Below are 14349 nucleotides of genomic sequence, written 5' to 3'. Positions count from 1 at the left end.
CCTTTCAACAACTCCATTTTGTTGTGGTGTCCGAGGTGCTGATAATTGTCTTCTGATTCCATTCACTTCACAGAATGTATTAAAGTCCTTAGATGTGAATTCTCCTCCTTGATCTGATCTTAAACATTTGATTTTCTTATAGGTTTCATTTTCAACCATTGGTTTGAACAGTTTGAAATTTCCAAGTGCTTCTGATTTTTCCTTGAGAAAAGTAACCCAACACATTCTAGAATAATCATCAATAATTAGCATGAAATATCTATCACCTTGTAAGCTTTTAGTTTTAGCTGGACCACATAAATCAGTGTGAATTAGATCAAGAGCATTATTGGATTTTTCTGGAATACTTTTGAAACTAGCTCTAACTTGTTTTCCAAATTGACATTCCTTACAAATTGTAATCTGAGGTTTCATAATTTTAGGTAGATCTCTAACTACCTTGGAAGTACTGATTTTTACCATGCAATCAAAGTTTACATGACATAGTCTCTTATGCCATAACCAACTTTCATCTATATGTGCAATCAAGCATGTCTTTTCACTGTTATTCAAATGAAAGATATTACTTCTAGTCTGATTACCCGTTGCAATTTCCAAACTAGTTCTATTCATGATTTTGTATTTTCCATTTTTAAATTGTAACTGAAATCCCTTCTCAACTAATTGACCAACACTTAAAAGATTATGCTTTAATCCTTCAACATAGTAGACATTCTCAGTGTTATGCTTACCATCAAGAGATATTGAACCCTTACCTTTGATTGATCAGGCTTTGTCATCTCCAAATCTTACTAACCTCCATTGTATTCTTGAAAGTTCAAGAATTTACCTTTGTCTCCATGTCATATGATGTGAGTATCCTGAGTCAATGATCCATTCATCCTTTACTTCAACTTTAGCTGCTAGGGCTTGTTCTACCGGTTGAGCAGTAGGTGTTGGTTGATCTTCTATTATAGCAACAAAATCCCGTCCATTGTCTGTTGGATCCTCATCAGAATCATCAGTCACACCTTCATCAGCAATGTAACAAGATTTGTCTTTGTTCTTCTTAAATCTGTATCTCTGATATTCAGGATTAGGCTTGTTTGTTCTTCTAGCTTCTTCTCTTAGTCTAGCATGTCTATCAAGGCATCTCGAAGCCATATGACCAATCTTATTGTAGTTGAAACATTTAAAGGGTGCTTTACCTTCATACTTACTTCCAACTGGACCTTTTGGCATTTTCCTTGCAAATAGTGCTTCAAGTTCTTCAAGCTCTTCATTCTCCTTACTAGTTTCTTCAAATTCTCTTGCATAAAAGGCTTTCCAGTCTGATTTGTCAAATGATGGAGCAGATGATGTTGATGCTTTAAAGGCCAAATCTATTTTTTATAGTAGCAACAGAACCAAATTCCTCAATTTCAAATGCTGAAAGTTTTCCAATCAATGTATCTCTAGTTACTAATGTATTAGGCATTGTTCTCAACTCATTTATAGCAGTAACCTTCATTTTATATGCCGGTGGCAATCCTCTTAAGATTTTTGAAACAATTTTATCCTCACTTAAGGTTCCTCCACAACATTTAATACCCAAAACAATTTCATTTACTCTTTCCATAAAAGCAGAAATCCTTTCATCTTCTTCCATTTTCAGATGTTCATACCTGACTCGGAAGCTTTCAAGTTTTTCAATCTTGACTATGGAATCTCCTTCATTCAGTGTTTCCAAATGATCCCAAATAGTTTTAGCAGTAGACCTATATGATAATCCCATGATTTGTTGATATGATAATGCGCACAGAAGTGCTTCTCTTGCTTTGCAATCATTCTCCTCATCTTTAGCTAAGGTAGTTGGAGCAGTCTGACCAGCTACAATAGTAGTATAACCATTCTTTGTAACTTCCCAGATGTCTTTACCAATGCAACTTAGATGTGTCTCCATCCTGATCTTCCATATCCCATAGTTGGTTCCATCAAGTTTAGGACTATCCTTCTTGAAATAATTAGTAGACATTGGATCTCCTCAAGTTGTTAAACTTCTGCAAAAGAGGATTGAGCTTTGATACCAATTGTTGGGTCCCAGAGACAACTGAGAGGGGGGGGGGGGTGAATCAGTTGTCTAATAAATTAAAACCAAAAACCAATTAACCAACTTAATGCTTAATACTGGTAAACCAGTTAAGTATGTCGATAGACAGTGTTAACAGTAAATTGCTATACCGGTAAAGATTAATGTATGAAACATAAACATAAAGTCATCCACAACACATAACACCAATATTTGTACGTGGAAACCCTGTAAGGGGAAAAACCATGGTGGGAAACCTTACCCACAAGAAGATGATACTACTGCAGATAGTAAGTGTACATAAATGGGGTCTACACATGCAGAAAGGCCAACAGCCTAGAGCTCACTGCTCAATCACAAAATGGGAGTCACACTGACTACAGTTGGATGGTTAAATCCAATAAGAATGTACTAGACAAAATAGCATCTTCATATGCTAGATTTAGTACCGGTGTAATGTTGATATGCTTCTACAAAAACCTAGCTTCACCTTCAAATGATGTCTTCATGTATACCTCTGCTTAATCTCGCATATACCTTCTCACAAAACTTTTTCGCATTCCACACTTGATCTTACAAATAAGATCTTACATTTATACCATAACCTAAGACCAATTTTAGTAGGTCGGCTCTACAAGATATTACAAAAAAAACATTTTACAAACAATATAATATCCAATGCAATAATTGATTGAACATGTCGGCTTAATGCATTTACAATAATAATAAATCATCTCCATAGCATGTCATGCTGATCTGGAAAAGATAAACCTGTCAATGTAACCCTAGGTAACCCTAGACCTATTTGCCGGTAAAAGCAAATATGCAAATATGAATATACCAATGATTAATTCTTCAAAAAAAAGTGTCCACATGATGTCTTCGACATTACCAAGTGTCTTTCATATCATTCCAAGTGCCAGTGAACATTATATCCTGTCGGTGAAGCATATACCAATAACTGTGCAATAGTTGCTTGTTGGTGAATGTTGCTAGATCTCCAAAGTGCTAGTGTTCTAGTAGGTGTTGACATCAATGACAAAACCATACGAAAATACCAACAGGGTCTTACTGGTTTCACCTTTGATGTGAACTTTGTTGAATGTGTAAATGGTTGTACGCACTGCTTCTCTCCAATATACCTGTGGTAGATTGGATTTTGATAACATACTTCTAGCAACATCCAAAATTGTTCTATTTTTCCTTTCTACAACTCCATTTTGTTGGGGTGTCTGGGGTGCTGACAACTGTCTTTTGATTCGATTCACTTCACAGAATGTATTAAATTCCTTAGTTGTGAATTCACCTCCTTGACCCGATCTCAGACATTTGATTTTCTTACCGGTTTGATTCTCTACCATCACCTTGAATAGCTTGAATTTCCCAAGTGCTTCTGATTTCTCCCTAAGAAAAGTAACCCAACACATTTTAGAATAGTCATCAATGATTAGCATAAAATATCTATCTCCTTGTAAGCTTCTAGTTCTTGTTGGACCACATAAATTAGTATGAATTAAGTCAAGAACATTATTGGATTTTTCTGGAATACTCTTAAAAGATGCTCTAACTTGCTTTCGAAGTTGAGATTCCTTACATACTGGGTTGTGGGGTTTGACAATCTTAGGTAAATCTCTCACTACCTTAGTTGTACTGATTTTCACAATGCAATCAAAATTTATATGACAAAGTCTCTTATGCCATAACCAACTTTCATCAATATGTGCAATCAAGAATGTCTTTTCACTATTATTCAAATGAAAGATATTACCTTAGGTCTGATTACTAGTTGCAATTTCCAAACTAGTTTTGTTCATGATTTTGCATTTACCATTCTTAAATTACATCTGAAATCCTTTTTCAACAACTGACCAACACTCAAAAGACTATGCTTTAAACCTTCAACATAGTAAACATTATCAATATTGTGCTTACCATCAAGAGATATAGTACCTTTTCCTTTGATCAAACAAGCTTTATCATCTCCAAATCTTACGAGACCTTCATTGTATTCCTGAAACGTTAAGAATTTACTTTTATCACCAGTCATATGATGTGAACATCCTGAATCAATGATCCATTCATCCTTATCTTCAATTTTAGCTGTCAGGGCCTTCTTTACCGGTTGAACAGTAGGTGTCGGTTGATCTTCTGTTATAGAAACAAAAACCCATCCATTGTCTGTTGAATCCTCATTAGAATCATCAGTGACTCCTTCATCAGCAAGATAACAAGATTTGTCTTTGTTTTTCTTAAATCTGTATCTCTGATATTCAGGGTTAGGCTTGTATGTTCTTCTAGCTTCTTCTTTTAATCTTGCATGTCTATCAGGACACCTAGATGCCATATGACCAATCTTATTGCAGTTAAAACATTTAAATGGTGCTTTACCTTCATACTTACTTCCAATAGGACCTTTAGGCATTTTCCTTGCAAATAGTGCTTCAAGTTCTTCAAGTTCTTCATTTTCTCTCCTGCTTTCTTCAAGTTCTCTTACATAAAAGGCTTTCCAATCAGATTTGTCAAATAATGATGATGCAGATGATGTTGATGCTTTGAAAGCTAAATTTGTCTTTATAGTAGTAACAAGACCAAATTCTTCAATTTCAAAAGCTGAAAGTTTTCCAACCAAAGTATCTCTAGTTACTGATGTATTAGACATTGTTCTCAATTCATTTATAGTAGTTACTTTCATTTTGTATTCCGGTGGCAATGCTCTTAAATTTTTTGAAACAATCTCATCTTCACTTAAGGTTCCTCCATAACATTATATACCCAAAACAATTTCATTTACTCTTTCCATAAAAGAAGAAATTCTTTCATCCTCTTCCATTTTCAGATTTTCATACTTGACCCGTAAGGATTCAAGTTTTGCAACTTTGACTATGGTATCACCTTCATTCAATGTTTCCAATATGTCCCAAATAGCTTTAGCAGCAGACCTATATGATAATCTCATGATTTGCTGATCTGACAATGCGCTCAAAAGTGCTTCTCTTGCTTTGCAATCATTTTCCTCATCTTTTCCTAAGGTTGGTGGATTAGGCTGACCAGGAGTAGCAGTAGTGTAACCATTCTTTGTAACCTCCCATATGTCTTTTCCAATGCAATTTAGATGTGTCTCCATCCTGATCTTCCATATATCATAGTTGGTTCCATCAAGTTTAGGATTGTCCTTCCTAAAATAGTTAGAAGACATTGGATCTCCTCAAGCTGTTAAACTTCTGCAAAAAGAGGACTAGGCTCTGATACCAATTGTTAGGTCTTGGAGACAACTAAGAGGGGGGCTGAATCAGTTGTATAATAAATTCAAACCAAAATTAACTCAACCAAAACTTAAGCTTAATACTGGTAAACCAAACTTTATGCCGGTAGATAGTTTTATCAGTTAATTGCAGTACCGGTAAAGATTAATGTATGAAACAGAAAGACAATAACATCCACAACACATAACACCAATATTTGTACGTGGAAACCCTATAAGGAGAAAAACCATGGTGGGAAACCTTACCCACAATCAGATGATACTACTACAAATAGTATGTGTGTACAATAGGGGGTTTGCACATGCAGAAAGGCCAAGCGCATAGAGCTCACTGCTAAATCACAGAATGAGAGTCACACTGACTACAATTGGATGATTAAATCCAATGATAATGTACTACTTAAAATAGCATCTCCATATGCTGGATTCAGTACTGGTTTAGCTCTGATATGCCTTCTTCAAACCTTCCTTCAATCTTGAATGATGTCTGCATGTATAGCTCTGCTAATATTCACATATACCTTATTACAATCTCCTTCCTTGCATATATTAATCTTACAAATGAGATCTTACATTTATACCATAACCTAAGACCAATTGAGTAGGTCGGCTCACTAAAAGATATTACAATAAAATCAATTATAAATAAATCAATATTCGATGCATGATGTTGGCTCAATGCATTTACAATAATAAAAAATCATCTCCATAACGTGTCGTGTTGATTTGGAATAGATATACCTGCCGGTGCATATCCTAGACCTATTTGTCGGTAACAACAAATATGCAAACTCGAATAAGCCAATGAACAAATCATCAAAATAAAGTGTCCAAACGATGTTTTCAACATAACCAAGTAGTCTCCAAGTGATTCCAAGTGCCGGTGAACCAAATACCGGTGACTGTGCATAAGTCACTTGCATGTCGGTGAACATAATCAATTTGGCCAGTGTTGGCATCAATGACAAAACCATATCAACATATCCAAAATACCAACATTGGGAACATATACTAAATGAAATCCATATAGGGTTCCATAAATGATGATGATAACCCAAATGCAATAGTTTTTAGGGTTCCATGGATAATTATTCATAAATTATTATGATTATATTATTATAAAATGTAGTATACCATTTGTAAGAAATTAAGATATTAATCTAATTATTTTTGTAATATTAAATTACATTTCATGGAGGTGAAAGATTTTGGTAATTGTAGCGTGATTTCTATTTTTAATAGAATTCAATTATATCCTTGTGGTGGTTAAAGTAGAACTCAAGGTTTACTATCAAATATTGGTATAAATGAAAAAAATTTAATCAAAATAATATATTATCAATTAAATTATATACAATTTTGTAATTATTTAAATTGTTTATTGTAAGAAACTTTTTTTTTTTATATATAGTTGTAAGATTAAATCAAAATAAAAGAAAGAAACTAACATTTGACTTTAGAATCAAAATAATCTAAATAATACATTATGATGCAGGAGCATCCAAGGTGTAAGAGCAATCTTGTAGCACCCAAAAAAATATTTTCCTTTTCTTACGTTGTTTTGTAGGTTTCTATAGTTGTGTTGGAGCCCATGATGACTCTTGAGAGGTGTAGGATAGTCAAAAGTTCTAAAAGGCCAAAAATGGTAATTGACCTTTTTAGTAAGTTGGCCTAATTGGGCATGTGTAGACCTAAAACTCGCCCCAATGAGTAGAATTGAAAAAATTAAAAAATGTTGAATAAATCATCACAAAATAATTTATCATTTGAGAGATATAATTTTTTGTATAAAATTGTCCCTAAGAAGTTTCAGACTCAACTTTCAGGCCCTTAGAAGCTTTGTAAAAGTTTGAAAATTGGACAAAATGATTTTTATGTTGTAGATATCTTCTCAAACTCTCCATAGAATATATAATGATTACGAATCAAACACCTAAGTCAAAAGTTATGGCTCCTAGAAGTTGTGCTACCAAATTTTATATTTTAATCTTTAAATAAAATATCATCTTGGTGGTAAAATGTATGGTTGGACTTTTGGGCACCCAAAAATGGTAATTATACATTCCAAAATACTTTAAGGCATTGGAGGAAATTGGATAAGAGTTATTGGTGTCAAATAAAGAGGTGAACAAAGGTTACATAAGGAGCTTCTAGAAGTGCATATTGTGGCTCTAAATTATGATTTTTTAAGAGAGTTGAATTTATTTGTAATGAAATAAGCCCATGTGGTTGTAGTAGTGTAATTTTTGGATAATGTATTTCATTTTCATTGAAGGAACATAAATGGTTATATTTTCTTCTTGATATTTTATGTGTGAATCTAATTCTATGTCATGTGCGACTATTGGGTGGAGTAGCCCTTCATCACATTACCTTATCAAACACAATAAAATATTAACTAATTTCTTTTCAATCATATGTGACTTATGATAGAGAAATATTACTAACTTGGAAAATCATCCATTCAAATAGTTGTTGCAAGGCACAAACAATCACCATATTAGTTGATTTGTGAACTAGTATGTTTAATGATTATATTAATTTTTAACATGTAAGTTACTTATTATACTTATGAATTTAGTTCGAATAACAAGGAAAATGATTCTTTAAATGCCTAATAGACCATATTAATAATACTTCTTTAGTGTAGTGTACCTATTTTAGCAATCATTTTGAGACAAAATTTAAAAATTTTACAGCCCTATTTTAAGAACTTATGACAAATAGCAACCCAAAGATTTCTTCTACTTTAACCTTCCATACCTCAAAATTTCATCCATTTAATTATCAACTTACACCCTCTTAGACATATTTACTCTTCATTTCAACTTACAAATAATTCTATAAACCAAAGCTTTGATATCAAATATATGGATGTTCAATTTAATACCCAAAAGAGCATCTCCTCTTTCACATGTATAAACCAAAGCTTTGATATCAAATATATGGATGTTCAATATTCATTAAACACAATCATATATGAATAATTAAAAAATTAGAATTGAAATAAATTTATAAATAATAAAATTATATAAATTTTTAAATGATAATAGAATTGATGAAAATAATTTCAAATATAAAAAACATAGCTATATAAATTCAAAAATTTATTGTTGAAAAATCATTTTAAAAAACCTAATAAAAAATCTAATTCATGTCACTATATTAATATAAATTCAATATCATACATGTAACAATAATTTATACACTTAAGTTGTTTTTTGATATGTTGTAAGTGTGTTGTTAGTTAATGCTACCAATGAGCTATTAGTATAAAGGGCCATCACTCTTGTTATGTTGCTTTTAATATGAAAAACAACAATTTATACACTTTAGATTTTTAGGATTTCCAACAACATTGTGACATCATCTCTATACAAAATCTTTTCTATTAATTAAATTTAAAAAATCTTAAATTAAAGAACAAACCCATGTATTTCAAAATAGACATTCAAATTGTATCTCTTTAATTTTTAAGATCCTCTTACTTATAACTCATTTTACCATAGATATTTTATATATCCAATCATCATCATACTCTTACAACAAAACCTCCATATCATATACACTTTCCAAATGTATCATAGATTCTTTCAAAAGTAATACTCCATTTATTAAGAGACCAAAAAATCACCATAGATTATTAAACTTAAAAAATTATATGATACATTAATTACCATCCATATCATATATAACTTTCCAAATGTATCATAGATTCCTCCAAAAGTAATACATCATTTATTAAGAGACCAAAAATCACCACATTAAAATAGTCCAAAACTTTAAAAAATCCCCTCAAAAGGAAAAAAAATCTTCACACGTTAAATAGTATATTAAGGGACCCATGTAAATTGAGTGTAATGCACAAGACCCCTTTAAAATCATGTCCTAAAAGGTACCTCCCTTACCTCAAAAGGAGGATTGAGAATATTGTTGTGGTACTAAAGCCATAAGTTTTGGCCTTGTATAAAGTAGCATATGATTTCCTTTGCCGACATACACACTCGGGAAGGGAAGGGAAGGGAAGGTGGGGGCGAGAGAGGGAAGGTGGGGGAGGGATATATATAATTTCCAAGAAAAGGGTTGTGACTTTCTTCAAACAAAGATTAGGGCAAAGCAAAGCATCTTGCCCATCAAAAACAATTGTAAGCAAAGACAAAAAGCCTAGTTTATATAATGTGGATCATGATCCAAGAATTATTGTAGAGATAGGTGGCCCATCTTTCTTTTACTATATAAAAACTCTCTGTGTTCAATTCATACCCAAAAAGCATTTCCTGTCCATGAGTAGTCACTTCATAGAGAAAGTGGACCAGGTCAATGGACATATGATTATATTTTCCTTGGCTTACCAACATTGGCACGAGAGGCATTAAATAATTTCAAGTTTATATTAAGAAATAAATATTCCATGGTTCTCCTAACTTAATTGTGGGTCCTTGTTTGAGATCTTTCAAAGTGGTGGAATAAGTCACTATCTCTTCCCTTTGACTGGTTACCCTCAACCTCACATTTCTTCTATTTTGTATTGGGATGGAAATCTTGTGGGTCCTTTCACTAGATATGAAATTGGTACCACCCATACCTAGGAAAGCAATTAAGGACAAGTGTATGTGGGCAAATTTATTTGACATATATTCAATAGATATACAACCTTGCTAATCACATGATACCTCAATAAGAGATATATTTAATGGATATACCACTTTTCTATCACATGACAACTGCAATATTAAAGGTATTGTTGTTATAATTAGTGGTATTACTAGTACTATTTTTAATCAACCATCAACAAGTTTAAAGAAACCTGTATGTGTCAAATATAAGGAAAATAAAGTATATAATTATTTTGGGTTTAAATAATTTAAACTATAGTGTTAACATAATGAGTTTTGGGAATGATATATGCATTCAAATAAATATTTGAAAATTAAATAATAGTATTTAATTATGGGTTTGATGTTGATTTATCATGATGATAGATGTTGTAAAATGATTCATTAATGTATTATTTAAAAAGATTAGTGATACTATCTTTATGAGTGTGGATCTAAACTTTTGTAAATAAATTTAAACTTTATTAGTATAGATGTTAGGAACTTGTTTCTCCAAGTGTCTGTAATTTGTATTTAAAGAAGCGTGTTGGTCATAAACACTTTTTAAGAGTTTTCTAGAGTAGAATTAATCACCAAGTTAATGGTACAAGAGAAATAATCGAAAATAATAGGCAATCATGTAATATGACTAAAGTGTTGATGTAATGTTGATGTCACGTTCTTATAATAATGCAAATTTGTAATGGAACTCTCATGTTAGGTCCTTGATGATTCTTAGATAATCATAATAAATTAGACTTTCTTATTCTATACAATACTCTCACATGCGATTTGAAATTTTTATCATTTTAGTCAACTCGATAATTAAATACAAAAAATAAAAAACCCAAATAAAAAAATAATATTAACAACTTAAAAATCATTTCCATAATTCATAACCCAAATCAATCCTATAATTTAAATCAAACTATAATGAAATTCATCAACTTTAACACAAAACTACACCATTTTATAAACAAAATATATATGTATATACAATGTATATATGTTTTTTTAATATTAAAGCATTATATGTTAGAATTTATTTATTAATTATATACAATGTGAGATGTAGGGGTTAGGACATATTAAACATACTTATGCTCCCTTGATTTTTATTGAATTTAAAATACATTAACAACAAAGGTCTTCCTCATTTAAGAAGACATGGTGAGCAAATTAAATTATTAATATTTAATTGAGGGACCATGTTTGATGTTGTCGTGATCATCCCAACACAACACAAGCTTCACCCATTTGAAACAACATACCAATTAAAGTTATTTAATGCTATAAAGCTTAATTTAAACTTTCCCAAATGGGAAGCAAGGAATCTAATGTATTTTTTTTTTCTATATGACAAGCCTTTCCACTATAATTAAACCACCCATAATTAAAAAAATATTTGATTTGTCTAAATGAACGATATTATAGATGTTAATAAACTCTTGGAAACCACAACTGTCTATTCTAATGTCAATTACCAACTAATTATGACAAGGAGATATTAAGAAACATTCCTTGCCTTGCACATGTAATATAGGGCCTTTGAATTTGACATTAGTGTGGGTATTATCACTAATAATTGAGATTAAGTCTAAACTAAGAAATTTGATTGAGATGGATGTCCTTTACAAACATCTTTATCAAGCCAAACGTGGATATATTGGTAGAATGTCTATCCATTACAGTAGAAATTAAGTTAATATGTACAATATCTATCAATTCAGCTCAAATAAATACTATTTAGCTTTAGTCAATCTCTTTATTATACATTTTATTTTCCATAAGATATTATGACATTTTGGGTGGTGAGCAAAGTAGCTAAAATGAACAAGATTCTTAATGGATATACTAAAAGTATCAAGCCATACATTATTGGTATCAAAGTCATATATTATTGGTGTCAAATTATTTTAATAAAAAGGAGGAAAGATAATTGAAATAAAAGTATAAAATCATTTTGATTTTGATTTTGTATTAGATTAGTTTGTTATAATTAAAAAATCAATTGTTTATGTTTAATATTTTTTTTTTTAATTTTTAGTTTCGTAAATTGATGCAGGTCAATTTTGAGAGATTTATCTTGATTATTATAGATCTCAGTTAATGTGTAGAATTATTTTGAGTAGGACAAAAGGAATCAAATAGAATGTTTGCTTGAGATTATATTTGTCTTTGCATTTAAGATATTGAATGTATCAAGATTTTATGAGTTTGTCAACTCAATAAGTGAATGGGTTCTCCTAGGTCGAATCCTTTGGTGGACTAGTTTAATAATAATGAAGAAAAAAGACAACATTCATATCTAAATGAAAATGACGTACATAATAATGATGTCTATTTATTTATTTTATTATTCTTTTATAATTGAATTTTTTCTCTTGATAATATCCTTACACATTGTGTGCATGAAATTTTGAGCATAAAGAACAAGTTAAACTATATTAAACCATTCTACAACAGTATACGCAACACTCATGATATAACATAAAAGCTAATAAATATGATGAAAACATGAAAGTGGCTTAGCAAACTAACCCTTGTTGTACCATAGTATGGTGGTAGTGAAAAATATTGGTAGATTGATGGTATGTCAATGCTCTCCTCATCAATGTAATTCCCACCAAGAAACCCTAGAGAACTAAGTCAACTAACAGTTTATATAAACATCATAGAGATTTTAAAAAAAAAAAAATTAGAGTAAAAGAGTAACAATACATTTAACTAAAAGGAATCACATCATCTTAAGTGCAGAAGTGGAAATTAAAGATACAACATCACATTATTCTTTAAAGAACTACATACATTTAAACTTACATGATTACATATTACTTAAAGCACAAACATCAATAAACTCTAACATCTAACTCACATCCTCTAAGGTTCTTAACATGATTCCTTGATAAAGCATCAACTAAAAGATACTTGAGATATTCCTACTTAAACTATTATCCACAACATAGAAAAGTTACCATTTAAACTATAGATTTATAATTATGAGATATAACTTATCTAACACTACTAAGTTACTACATTGATTTCATTCCACCAATATCCAAATTGTTTTTAAGCTATTAAAACATTGAACATGATAAAAACTATCCATTCCTATGATATAGCCAGCACCAATTCCATATAGAACAAACATATGAAAATATCATTACATTACATAATATCTCCCATACATGGAGTACGTTGCAGATAAGTCAACCTTTACAAATAGGTTCTCATGATACATTGTTAACATGAATGATATAAAAATACAAAGGTATAGATGAACCTTTTCATATCACAGAGATTACATTCACATCAATAATCCATAGCAATGGAGCTAAAGAGAAGAAGTAACATCTAGCACGCACACGAATACCCAACAAGGAAAATCCCAATGAAAGAAGGCATCAAACCACCTAACCATGTGGAACCAACAAGGTCCACCCCTCGTCCTCCAAAGAATGACATAAGTCCCCATTAGTCCTAGGCCGACACCTAAACATTCAAGGGAATACAAATATACACAAGGAAAAAACATATACAAGAACCTAAACACCATAATGTTAGACAGTTCAAATAACTGGAAGACAACTGAGTGGGGGGGGGGGGGGGGTGAATCAGTTGTCATAGATTACCAAAACTATTAGCAATTTAAAACTTTAATACCATAACCCAAAATATTAATATTGGTATAGCAGTTGAACCAATTAAACATAAACAATAATCATAGAATAAAAATCATCCACATGACACCAATATTTATACGTGGAAAACCCGACAAAGGGAAAAACCACGGTGGGAAGCCTACCCACAGTCAGATAATACTTTTGCAGTAAGTATGTGAATTACAATTGAGGGGTCTACACTTGTAGGAAGGCCAACAACCTAGAGTGCACTGCTCATCACAAAAGGAGCCTCACCGACTATATAGAAATCCATACTACAATCTAGATAAGTGTTGAACTGTAAAAGATAGCATCTCCTATGCCTAAGTACAGTTCCAGTTAAGCTCAATATCAGAGGATTGAATGTTAGGTCTCGGAGACAACTGAGAGGGGGGGGGGGGGGGGTAAATCAGTTGTCAAATAAATTCAAACCAAAAACAACTTACCCAACTTAATGCTTAATACCGGTAAACCAGTTAAGTATGTCGGTAGATAGTTTTAACAGTTAATTGCTATACCAGTAAAGATTAATGCATGAAACATAAACACAAAGTCATCCACAACACATGACACCAATATTTGTATGTGGAAACCCTTTAAGGGGAAAAACCACGGTGGGAAACTTTACCCACAATTAGATGATACTACTGCAGATAGTAAGTGTACATAAATGGGGTCTACACATGCAGAAAGGCCAATAGCCTAGAGCTCACTGCTCAATCACAAAATGGGAGTCATACTGACTACAGTTGGATGGTTAAATCCAATAAGAATGTACTGCAC

Source organism: Cryptomeria japonica, chromosome 5 (assembly GCF_030272615.1).
Source record: "Cryptomeria japonica chromosome 5, Sugi_1.0, whole genome shotgun sequence".
NCBI lineage: Eukaryota > Viridiplantae > Streptophyta > Pinopsida > Cupressales > Cupressaceae > Cryptomeria > Cryptomeria japonica.
The sequence above is the reverse complement of the archived record's forward strand: the minus strand, read 5'-3'. Positions refer to the sequence as shown.